This window comes from Notolabrus celidotus, chromosome 17 (genome assembly GCF_009762535.1).
Source record: "Notolabrus celidotus isolate fNotCel1 chromosome 17, fNotCel1.pri, whole genome shotgun sequence".
NCBI lineage: Eukaryota > Metazoa > Chordata > Actinopteri > Labriformes > Labridae > Notolabrus > Notolabrus celidotus.
The window spans coordinates 7,480,253-7,493,636 of record NC_048288.1 but is presented as its reverse complement, the minus strand read 5'-3'; the positions used below and the strand labels follow the sequence as shown (position 1 = coordinate 7,493,636).

At 39.6% G+C, this 13,384-nt stretch overlaps 1 protein-coding gene and 1 long non-coding RNA gene across 2 annotated transcripts in view; both read left to right on the top strand.

Moving 5' to 3' along the window:
* fbxo15 (F-box protein 15) overlaps nt 1-13,384 on the top strand; it is an 82,441-nt gene that overhangs the window by 56,899 nt on the left and 12,158 nt on the right. The gene's annotated exons all lie outside the window — the stretch shown is intronic.
* On the top strand, nt 209-12,294 carry LOC117828646. The gene is made up of 3 exons (XR_004634468.1): nt 209-252; nt 1,729-1,804; nt 12,014-12,294. It is a non-coding gene; the product is annotated as an uncharacterized LOC117828646 (long non-coding RNA).

Genomic DNA, 13,384 nt, shown 5'->3' with positions numbered 1-13,384 from the left:
TAATCAATTCAACCACACAGGTTATTTTCCATAACAAAAACCTTTACAAAGTCTATTTACATTAATTTACCACACATTAAGAGAGCCATCAAAGCATTCACTTAATACCCAAGCTAGGAATGAATTTACAACCCCATTTAACACTCCCATCAGTTGGTATGGTGCAGTAAGATGGTTACTCAGGCACTATAAAAGACAACCAGGAACTCTGCTCGGGTCCTTTGTCACTGCCCAGCACCAGGAAGCACTGTGGTAAGAGAAGAGAAACATAATTAGATGCAAAGAACTCATGATATAATCGTTAAATTATAAAGAGTTAACTCAAAACCATAACAATTTGTGTGTATGTCTTACTGTAAAACTTTAGGGGGACAATAGCACAGGAAACTTACTAAGATGTTAAATATAGATCAGTGTGTGCACCCACAAAACTATCAGTAGCATGCTAACTGGCTAACATGTGGAATATGTGGAATGAGTGATGGTGTGGTGTGTTACCAGTGAAAGGGGAAACTGCCACAATGTTCCTCATGTGTCCCTCACAAGTGCATATTTTTTATTTATCTTATTCTATCTTCTTTTTTGAAATAATTATTTTATTTCTCTTGTATTTGTTTGCTTTTATTGAATTGATTAATTTTATTTTAATTCATATGATTTTATTTTTATTTTTAATTATTTAAATATCACATTCCACTATCTTGTTTTCGACTTGTATCATTTTACCTGTTGCTGTTGCATGAAACACTTTGAGCTGCATACTTGAATGTATGGAAGGTGCTATATAAATTTAAATGAGTTGAGTTGAGTAATGTATAGTGAACAGGCTGATGGGGCGGATTGGACCTACATCAGGTCGAGCCTGTCGCATTAGGGTTTGTTCTCACCGCTGCTACTCAATGACTTAACAGCAAATAGGGATTAAGAAACGGTTCCACTGATTTAAAAACGATATGTCTTAAGCTGAAAATAGTCTGTAACTCTTGCAGTTTGAGCTGCATCCCTGATCACAGCTATTGGATACTCAAAATGAGCTAACTTAGCTGTTATCACTAACAGTAAAATGATAATTTCCTCTGGTGGTGAGGTTAAATAAGGTGAATATGACGGCATGAATCAACAACACTCCTGATTTAGTTTTTCTGTCTCGTCACTGTCAGAGTCATACGTTTTCTTTGCCATGTATCAGTCTGCAAACAGAGCCGTATACGTACCTGCTTCATTCAGTGTTTACTTCATGCACCATCTTGATTTTTTAGAATTCTCTGTTGTAGCCGTGAGTGCTTATGCCTTTAACCTCTCCTGCCTTTACGCTGCTGTGTCTTTTTTCTTGGTTTTCCCACCAAAAACAAGGCAACGTGAAACTAACCCGACTTCTTTCTGTGCATTGATATTAGTCTGCCTGAGCCTGTGATCAGAGCAGCATCCTTATCAGTCTGTTCTTCATAACAATAAAACCACAGGCCGTTCATCAACTCCTGCTATAACAATCAACTGTAATCAAGTGCTTGGCACAGTTGTGTAATAACATTTGATATTTAATTCATGATCATTCAGCGAATGTTCAAAGCACAATCGAGAATATCTGTGACTCATCCGAAACAGATGTTTAAACTGAGTTATCAATGAACAAGTCCTGACTTACCTTTTCTGTCCAATCAGCTGGAATCCATTTAGAACCATTTTCTTCACACTAATGAAGCTATTTGTATGCAAACTTGTCGACAGAATTTCTACACGTTTCTGCTTATGCTGTAAAAGGGACAGAGGAGAGAGGCTGATGATCTGGAATGACTGACAGTTGGTGAGGAAAATACATTTGTTGATCATTACTTTATCTCTAATTTCGACATACAATATAACATCAATGTTTCTTGCTTTGACAAATTCTTATCTACAAATGTTCCTCGCCTTAAACAGCAGTGAGGGCCGTTAAAACTAGTTGCTGGATTAAGATGAGGAGGAACAACATCAGTTCGGGGCCAAAACAGAATTAAGGAAATATTCATAAGGGGGGAGGTAGAGCACACAGCCTAGACCAGCAGGGATGAGCTATAGCCTAGACAAGCATCTCATCTTGGCTCTGCCTCCCCTGTCTTTTAATAGCTGCAGACTCATCTTGTTGTGTGTAGGGTGGTGGGGCTGCAAGAGGCCTGGTGGTAGAGTTGGTAGTATTGGTGTTGTCACTACCTGGAGCTTGCATCTACGGACCCTTGGTCCATTGAACGTGGCAATACTGTATGGGTTGGGTTGTTAAATTGGGCTGTTCTGCTTGTGGATATGATGGACAGGGGGAGCTGACATGGAGGGGGGTTGCTCTGGGACACCAGAGTTAACTGTTTAGCCTCTCCGAGGTGTCGTGGGACGAACTAAAGGAAACATCAGTGAAGGGACGAGCCCACTTGATAACCCCAGTGATGTGCTGGTTCTCGCTGCCCATATGTCCTTTCTATCTTAGGCTTTGGGGGACATCAGGAGCCCTGGGGTAGGCTACTAAACGTATCAGTAAAGGGCATAGTGGGGCAGGTTTCTTCATGAGCGCTCATCCTTTCTTTCAGAATGAGTACCTTGAGTTTATCTCATATTCACAAAATTAAGAGACGAGCCTGAGTGACCCTTGACTGAGAAGGTGCTTTTGTAAAGTGATGCTAAGTTGTCATTTTACACCAGTAAACATTACACAATCCCACATACTTTCATTCTTACATGTTTCTCTCTCTTTGGCGCCAAGGAAAGGCGGCTAAATCAAAAGCTCTGCTTTAAGCCTTTTTGTGCTTCATTGGAGCAAAATCTCCAGCTGTGCAGAGACCTTTGTTTCAAGTATGCCTCTAAAAGTTCAATTTTTTTTCAGATACATCTTATTTTGAGTTCAAGTTTGTCAGTGATCAGTACTAGTCTCCACTCTCCTCCACATCTATCATGTTTAAAGATTTTATTCTGAGCTTTATAAAACTGAGTGAACATCCTTTTGTGTAACACAATCAAGCCTTCATGTTTTATTTCACCGTGTGTCACTGTGCCACATATAGAGGGATTATATGAAGTATTAAAATAGCATACAGCATTTAGTCTGATGACTTTTTCTATGTCTCTGTCATGTTGACTACATTACCATGACAATGCATGTTAAGGCGCTTCACATGCATCTGTCCCTGTGCTTAAAATCCACTGATCTCTCTCTCATGACCTCCTGTGTCGTGTTGTGTGGATACAATCTTAACTGACAAGCTCGCCTGTTTTGCATGCAGGGTGGAAAAAATTAAAGACCAAGTTAATCCTCTCTGAATCCCTGCTGCTGTCACTCACAGGGTTTAAATAAAAGCCACAAAATGTTCGCAAATCAAACAACACAGCATCACACCTTCGACATGGCATGCGAGTTCAGACTCGCAATGATACGTGTAATTGATCTGTTTTGTGGTTATCACCTGAGAGGTAGGAGTTAAAAACAAGCAATAAGAGGAGCCATAACTCACACAGACATGTTTGTGCTCCTGCCTCTTGTTGAACTCTGGGTGTTTTGTGATCACAGGGCACATTTCCGCTTGATTATTGTGTCGGTCATTAATCAGATGATTAATCATTTCCAATCGGGCGGGAGAGACTTACAAATTAATTTAGCTGGCAGCATTCTGTTGCAGCTCATTAGCATATCGTGTCCAATTTCCTGCCAAATAAACTCGTCCAATGGAAAGATAACAAGCCTGTTGGCATGCGTGGGTAAATACCCCAATGTGATTTCAGCAACTGTGATAGAGACGAGTACCATAGAGTCATTTAAAGGCTCTCAAAAAATCGCTTCAAATCATAGTTTTAGCTAAAACAGTCAGGATGATGATTCAATGCTTTGAGCCCCTCGTTGTGACGACATCTAAGGCCTTAAAGCTGCTGTCTTTATCTACTGTTCATCATTACCTGGATGAGACGTACTGTACAGATATAAAGATATTTGTTGCTGAACTATGAAACACTTTTAGTGCTTCTTTGCAGATGGTTTTAGAGAAGTCAGGACAATATGGATTGTTTTTTTAACTGATACTGATAGTAACCTGCCTCTGATAGCTTTAACTTAAATAAGATTACTAATACGTTTTCTTAACATTACTGGGTTTTAAAATGTGTATTTAATGCACAACTGAGGGTAAGAAAGGCTGATATTTAGTCTGTAAATGTGCATACATATTAATATTCTGTTCTTACCAATGCAGCTGATATCACAAAAAACGGCTCTGACCCTTCAATTGTCATTCATTTATTTTACTGTAATCCGGAGCACTCCTATGCATACAACAGTGTCTCATGTAACATGTCAGTTTTCCTCCAGCCACGGGGTCATCAAACTGAACATACTCAGAAGTCCATGTCTGTGCTAAAATTTGTGTCACTGATGTTGTTCTGGATCAGACAGTGAATTTTTGCAGAGATCACATCATACAGGACAGGTAGGGATACTCCGCAGAGTAACAGAGACTCAGGATAGTCTTCCAATTATGCAGTTAGCTGCACAGGTTGTTCATCAGGTGCTGTACATTCAGTGATTTTTCCATTAACTGCTTTAGCTGTCTCTAGTAAACCTTATGCAGTTCGGGACTGGTTCTTGAATTGGCACTTGTCATTTATTGGTGCTAATCAAGCCGCAACTTCCAGTTTTAAAATATGAAGCCCATGCAGTAGTGCTAAAAACTGCAGTTGATCAAGTGTCCACTTGAGGCTGGCTGCAGAAACACCGGAAACCACATACACACCCATTCAAAAAAGACGATCTTTGAAGCAATAATAAACATGTTTACAGCCTGGTTCAAAAACGGTTTACTTGGTTCTGCCTAAGTAAGGGCACAGCTGACTTGACTGACAGACGGGCACCCTGTAGCTGTTAGCAAGGAGGCTAAAGGCCCACCTCTGTACCTCACATTAGCTTGACGGTTGAATTCAGCATTTCCAATATGGCCGACACTAGGCTTCAAAACAGATGGGTGACGTCCACTAATTAATTAATTAATTAATTATACAGTCTATGGTCTATGCAGTCTAATGCTAACTCCAGCTACTGATGCATTGCATGAATATTGTTAGCACACGTTTTGCAATCGTTATCCTCTCTGAGGAAATCATCTACACAGGTTACGTCATTTTTACTCATCAGCTTGTTGTTCAGCTCTGTTTGTAATTGTGAATCACATACCACCACCTACTGTGTTGAACATGTTGGCATCTTAATGAGCACTTAGAAGCAACTTTTTATGTTCTTTTTAATTGTGTAAAATGGTATTATTGCATAATTAATAATATTAATTGAATGTCCCCACTATTGACTGATAAATGAACAAACTGATAAATATTGTGTGCCCTTGGTTTTGTGGTTTTACGTAATCCCCCCTTTAAACTTCAGTACTCCAGTAACGAGCAGACTGTAAAATATCAGTGTCAGAAATCTTGACAAAAGATGTACATTAGACAACGCTGATGCTTTTAGTCATCACAAATGTTCTTGTTTGGTTCATTTCACTTTGTATTCTTCTTGCTATTATTTATTCATCCATCCATAACCTGACAGCTGTGTGCAAATTTCTCCTCAGAGCCATACATTAAATGATCTGTTGGATCAAAAGGCTAAACCTGTGCAGCATTGACTTGCTTACAAATTGTCCGCTCCTGGATGTGCAAATAAATCAAAGGAGAGATAACGTCAGAGTGATGTACGCTTTGTGCTACCGGATATCTTTGAAACTTGATTATTCAGCATTGGATTAGAAAAGGCGGGAGGGAAGTTAAGCGTCTTTAGATCGTGTGTCATAGAAGCAGATGTTGACAGATGTTTTGGGTCCTAATCCCCTCAAGGCAAAAAGAACATTCTGTATTCTTCTGAGTCTCATTGTCCCCACTCATGAGCGACGATACAGATCTTTACTGCATGTTTTCTTTTCCCTTTCTGTCTTCTTTGTTTTCATTTCAATGGTTGCTTCATCATATTCTTCAATTTTCAAGGGTGACATTGTTTTGCCTGAAGATAGATAGAAGATTCAAACAGGTCTGTATGAATACGAAGCTACATGCCGAACGCCAGGTAGCTCAGCTCACTGCAACAATGCAACAAAATGCCAATCAGCACCTTTTGTTGTCTTGTTTGCACCACAGAGTGCCACAGGAAGTCATTCCTGCCTGTGGCCATCAAACTATACAACTCCTCACTCTGATCAATGTACAATACTCTGTACTCTGCAATACACTGTGCAATACCCCTACCACTTTACATCCTTGTATATATAACCTTAATTTCCAGTGCTTTTGTTCAAAGCTTATTCTAAACTATTCTGTGCTCCTGTACACACTTTTACTAATATTGTTATTTTTATTTTAATGGTATCTATATCTTACTTCATTTCTTCTTTCTATTTATATTATGATATTCTTACTTATTGTATATAAGAATAACTGAACCCCCCCCACCCCGGGATATATATAGCATTTCTGATTCTGAGTCTGATTCGTGTAATTCATTCTGAAACTGTAGCATACAAACAAGTCGGATTGGCGGTTACCATAGTTTGTAGAAACCATTAGCAAGGTCGCACTGACATCATCCACTGGTTTCTGAAGGTGGCAGTCGCCATATTGGAAATGCTGCCTCCTATTAACATTTGGCCAATCTAGAAATCAGCAAAGAAATAGAGTTCAAGCCACCGGCCAAAAAGTGATGATTTGCCTACCTATGCCCTGTATTACCTGTGTTCACCCGTAACTCTTTTCTGAAATATACGTAATCAGATTGGGACCACCAGATGTTTTCCATACTATAAACATGTTCATTGTGCTGTATGACATTTTTGTTTAAACTAGCCTCTTGTGGGCACTTGATGCATTGCAGTTATTTACTCTCCTGCATTGATTTCATTTTCTAACATCAGTGGTTGCCTCTTGGTCAAGACCATTGACTGTATATAGAATGGACAGCGTCTCACATTATGAGCTTTTAAGCCAAAAGATCTTCTCTTCAAGGGCCGACATTCACACTGTTGGAGCCAAGAGATGCACATGAGTGACACGGCTGGATGCGTCATAGTTCGACTGGTTTCCTCTGGAATAATCTCGGAGGAGGGTTTTATTACCTATACTGCAACTAGTCAGCAGAGGGTGCAGTTAAATATCTTGACTTCATCCAAAATGACATCAATTTTAATACACAGTCTAAATTCCTATCAGCACCTTTCAAGCTGCCTTGTTTAATTCATTCTAAAATTGAACAGTAAAAACTAAAGTCTTTGGACAGATCAGGGCTATGTCCCTCCCCATTGCTGGTTCGTAAACGCTAAGCTAAGTTAAGCAAACCACCAAGCATGCAAAAAAAACCACAGTTCCTCAAGGGCCCTCTTGAGACTGGTTCCAAAAGCAAAGACATCTCTATTCAGCCCCTTGTTAACACACACATTGTTACTGCCAAATTGAACACATTTACAGCCTGGTATAAACAACTATTTTGGTCCTAATAGCTTTTATCTCTGTTCATGCACACTGTATGAATGTTGAAATATCTTCAAGTCATCAGTTTTGAATATATTAAGACTAAGACTTGTGCATAGACTTGCATGATTAGGGGCTTGGCTAAGTTGAATGACAGGGCGTGTTGTAGCTGTTTGCCAGAAGGCTAAAAGGTCATCTTAGCTCCACCTCTTTGTGTCATTGTTAGGTGAAGTCAGGATTTTCCGTATAGGCTTCAAAACTCCTCATTATAAACCAATGCAATACATCACATTCAGGTTACGCTCTGTGCTAACACCTGCAAGCAACATGCTGTGTTTATGTACAAGACAGCTTGTTACCCAAATGTCAGACCATTTCTTTGAGCGGTTATAACCAGGCTGTTTTACATTGCTTAGCTAATATATAATACCCTTACCTTCCCCCTGTGAGCACTTATTCAAGGACCACAAAATGCATCAGAAAATTAATCACTTTATTAACAATTAATCTCTAATCTGTCCCTTTCTTGAAAACTCTGACATTAAGTTTTTCCAATCACCCGATTAAAACCTCAAAAAGTTTTTCAAACTGTCTTTATAAATCTTCTCGTTATATGTTACAAGAAAAAGGTTTTCTCCTCTGTTTGGTTGGTTCTGATTTTTATCTTCCCCTTAGGAGAGAAAATATCACATCAGTGTTTACTAAATCTGAACATCTGTCATGATAAATCACAACCATCCCTCAGGTGGACTACATGTGAGAAGACTTTAGGCTGGTGTCAAAAGATGGCTTAAAGAGACTCATAAATTATTTCACAACTTCTCAAACAACACTTTCTGTTGGTGAAAACAGGAGTTATGGTTTTATTCCTGCAGTTCTAATGGAGCATGATGGGTAATTAGCAGTGACATGCAAATGTAGAGGTAGTAAAGCTCATGCTCAGTGATAATGCTTGGCATTTATTCAGTTAAGGTTACACCTGTGATGTAATGACTTTAATTAACTGCTGTATTTATTTGGTGAAAGGCCAATCTTTAATATGCAAACAGTGTGTACATGACAGTGGGAATGACACCACATGAATTATTCAGGAGTCACCCTCTCTGTCTCTGCTTACACATGCACATGGATCTGTTGTTGATGTGACCTCTTTAGTGTCAGCCACGAGGTGCAGCCACCTAAAAGAGAGCACCATCACACATCCTGTTAGATATCATTGTATTCCTTCTTGCGTGTATCAACAAATATACCAAACCCTGGTTGAATCCTGAGATCTGACTGTCTGCAGGGTGCCTCATGATTCTGACAATGAACACATTCTAAGCAGTGACACAGTGCTCACAGTTCTTAATTAATTTGCTGGCTACCTGTCAGCCTGTATTCAGGTCAAAACCTCTGATTGGACTTTATGCAACTTATTAAGAAGCTATTATCCAATTATAACAGTGAGGGACGGAAACCTTTCCGTCAGTCTGTTTGGAGAATTTGACGACTTAATAAAAGTGAGGCAACTGCAGAGAGAGATCATTGGGTTATAAAAATCTTTACTTTGATTCTGGGACAGTGACACGTCTAAAAATCTAGATCATGTAATTTACTTGGGGATATGCTGACCTAAGATTAGCAGTCTAGTTAATCTGACCGGGCTGAGCCTATAGTCTGGTTTATACTTCTATTCCAAATGAACATCGTAGTCTATGCAAAGGTCTGCGTAACCCTATTCCAATGTAGAAGCTTATGCATGTAGCTTGACATTCTCTAAACAGTAAGTACACGTCTAAAAGATACAAACCACAAGCCCTGTGATTGGTTTGATGGGCAGCATTATATTTCCTGCATTTACAACATTTCTGAAAACGTCGTACATCGGCCATAGATTTAATCCCCTCTAATGTCTCCTCTCTATTCTTCCTTCTATTAACTGCTGGAATAATTGCTGGCAACATGGATCAGCTCCAAATTAACTTATTACCCAACTCTCTTACTGATCTTCCGGCTGTGTAAGAAGTTTGATTGTGATTGGTCAAAACCCCTTGACAACCCCTTGACAATGGTTATCAACTTTCACTAACATGAATAACACCAGAGGCAAGCTGATCACACATCATCTAAGAGTTCTGGCACATTCTGCTTCCGCTTGTTGACACCATAGACTGTAAGGTGAGGGGAAACTGTTAGCTTCCGTTAGCAAGCAAAACAATGTGGCTAAAACATTAACTTCGGTTAGCATGCTAAATCGGCAGGCTACGGATGTTTACATATTGGATCCTGTCTAGTAATATTATTGATGAGCGGAGCAGGTGAGAGAAACTTAGATTGCTGATCTCTAGAGAGGAACTTAAATCATGAGCGGTGGTGATGATAGCAGCAGGGTTGACATTTGTTTTTAATTTTAAAGGTGTGTGAACTGCAGAGCTCAGAGAAGGAGAGCTGAATGAGGTCGATTTCATGTTAAATCCACCGCAACAGGCAGATAAAAATCCATCGCCGTGGAACGCTAACTGCAGTCGAATCAATGGGACTATTTCTTAAAAACTCTGTACATAAATCATTTTAAATCAATAAAATAATCTTTAATCAATGTTTTTTGACAGTGTGTTTGAATTCTAAGTTAGTAGCTGGGTAATAAGCAGGATCATGTATGATTAGCAGGTAGTTATGGGAAATAGAACCCCTTCAAGATGGACAAGATGCCCCCATTTTGCATCAGGGTCTTGACTCACCCTGTCGGGATTCCATTTCCCATAACTACCTGCTAACCATACACTATCCCTTAAGTATAAACCGCTTTTCAGCTGCATAAAAACCTTACAATCCTTACCCTTTTATCTCTTTAAAACCATGTCAACTAGGTTTGTAGCTTGATGCCACTTATATTTCATTTTTATTTGAAGTTCCTATTTGGTCTTCTGCAATATAATCAATAAGAACAGAACACAGTGTTTAGCTGATCACAAATATAAGACTGTATTTCAGTACTTGCTGAGGTGAGCTTTATGATGAGGGTGGATATTGCTGGAAAAAAAATACAATAATGCTCAGTAAATGTTCCTGCAGAAAGAGAGATACAAAAATGTGGTCACCATTTCAAACCATGGCCTGTCTAATTATCTCTTCACACTTCTCTTTAGCTCACAAACTTCCCCCTGGGCCCTGCAAAGTTTGGAGTAACTCTTCTTAATGTCTAAATGTAGACTCTACAAAGCATGCATCATCTTCATTGACCTTTAAAGACAAATCCCTCTGCAGCTCTGATGCCTTCGAGTGGTTCAATGGTCCCAGGGAGAGTTTGTCTCTTGATGGGGCAAAATCAATAAGCAGTTTTCACACAACATTCATCTTGGTGTTTAGGTTTGCCTAATCAGCAACAGAAAAATCACTGGCACTCTGTCCAACTCTCCCAGGCCCCGCTCAGTAATAATGCTGTGTGCTAATGCTAATCTGTTATCTCATGTGCTCTGGCATTTTCTGCTGCAGAGTGTCCGTTAATTGGCTGTGCTGCCCTGATGTTTGCTTATTAAGGCTGAAGCTCCTCTCCTCGCTCTCTTCTTCATTCCTTTAGCTCTCACAGATCTTCAAACACACTCTTAATTAGCATATTCACACTGCACAGTTATGAGCATTTGAAGCAATCATGGACCATTGAACGTATATAAAAATGAAGGATATGTCTCCATCTCTGCCCATTGTATTTAAGTCAGACATAAATACCCCGACATCGGGTGCCGACATATTGTGCCGTCGATGTCGCTCAGAGCCAGAGTCTGTTCAGTAGGGATCAGCTGGGGAAGCTGCTGTATTGACATTGCTCTCCTTCTGCTAACCAATCAATCAAACACGATTTACTCTACACAGCTAAACACAGCCTCAGAGTTTGCTGGTAAACAATGTCAAAATGCAAAGTCCAACTGACGTTAGCAGAGCTAGCACCACCAGCCTTCAGTCCTTCTTGCAGATTTAAAAAGTCACCCCCATACAGTGTGTGCCGATAGAGAAATTCACTATTCAGACCTGAACTGTTTTCTGAACCAGGCTGTAAACATGTTTATTTTTGCTGTAAAGATGGTCTGCTTTGAATTGATGTGTATGTGGTTTCAGATGTTTCTGCAGCCAGCCTCAAGTGGACGCTCAATGAACTTCAGTTTTTAACACTTCCGCATGAGCTTCATATTTTAAGACCGGAGGATTGCCGCTTGGCTTGTTTACATTCTGGTAGTAGAGTGTTATAGCATTATGGTAGTAGTCATAAACCAGAGCTATAGCCTGGCTTGTTGTGGAAGGCTGCACTTTGACACATGTGACTGACATCTTAGGCCTAAAATATTCATTAAAAGTTATTCATTTCTTTGAATTATTAATTTGTTGAACCAATTACAAATGCTGATGTCAACTACCATGAGTGACGATGTTTACTATTTTAGTTGACTCACCCGTAGTTCAGGGTAAAGCAGAACAGATTCCTGTATTGGTTTGGAGCAGATGCTCACAGATAGAAAAAGTTCAGAGACTCTAGTGATAGTGTTTGACATGTTTTCTATTGCTGTTTGTCCTCCAGGTTTTAAATCCTGTGCACACAGCAGGAGCCACACTGGATGACAGAGCTGTCAAAAAGGCGTTTTACACCCGTTTTTCATCAAATGAAACATTGATACTAAGCCTCTCAGAAAAATGCACACCTGGGCCTGAACCAGCATGATAATGTATTATGATAGAAACAACGTTTGAAAGCTCCAAATATTTTGATCTTACTTTTGTTGAGCTGTCATGTTGTCCATCTTTTTATTCAGTCTATTGCATTGACATTAGAGTAATAAAGATGGCTTGGTTTTAGTTTTATCTTTGTCTACTTTTTTTTATAAAACTTTATAAAATAACTGTTTTCTGTTTTTATCTGTATGTATTTGTATTTTTTATGTAGAATATAAAAACATGTTTTTTTATGCCTTAATTTCATGCCTTACAAATGTTTAACCAAAAATCTACACAGAGCACATAAAGCGTAGTAAAGATGCTCTTGTTTTAATTTCCACTGTGTATGTCTTCAGATAGGGAGTGTCAGAGAAGGCAGCCTCTCCAGGACGTGTTGACAACAGTGGAGATTGAACAAGGAAGAAAACATGATTGGGCGAATCAATGCTGCAGACAGAAAAACAAAAACCATTATTGAGAGTGATGCTGCAGAACTGTCTGTTCACCCACTGATGGAAAAACACTGAAAAAATGATTGGATTTGGCAGAGTTGCACTGGCAGTGACAAATCTGCACACCATTTAAAGAAATATAATTCAAATTTTTGCCTGCTGATGTATGCAAAGATTTACTGCATCAATTCCGACACATGGAGCTGCTATATTTCAGTTTTCAATCAGCTCTTAATCATTAAAGTTAGCAGTGAAACGCGGATCTGTCTCCCCGAGACAAAAATAAAAAACCCTGCGGTCACAGAGCTACACATGATCGATGCTTTCTTCTCTGTTCCTGTCTCAGAGGCTGAGCAAAGGTAATAACCAGACCATGACCCTCTCAAAGACGTTTTTCCCTTTGTCTTGAACGCCTCCTAATCCCACAAACATCCAGACCGCAACACACACACACACACTCACACACAGGGGAAACATTCAACACACCCCAGTCCTCCATCGAATCAGAACTGTGAGTCAGCTATTGGAAATGTGGCAACTAAGGCAAGCACTTGATATGCAGGCATCTGCTTTGTGGCTTATCTCCACTGCTCAACTGTGCAGAGCAATTGCTGCTTGGCTGGCCCGGCAAAAAACGCTTCTCTTTTCTTTTTCTCTCCAACTTCTCATCATTTTCTCTCTGCCTTACTGCTCAGTTTGGCTTTTTTTCTGCTTCCCCATGACTTCACTGCTCTTAATTGCTATTTTGGAAAGGCATTATTAGAACCCCATCCAATTATGTCAAT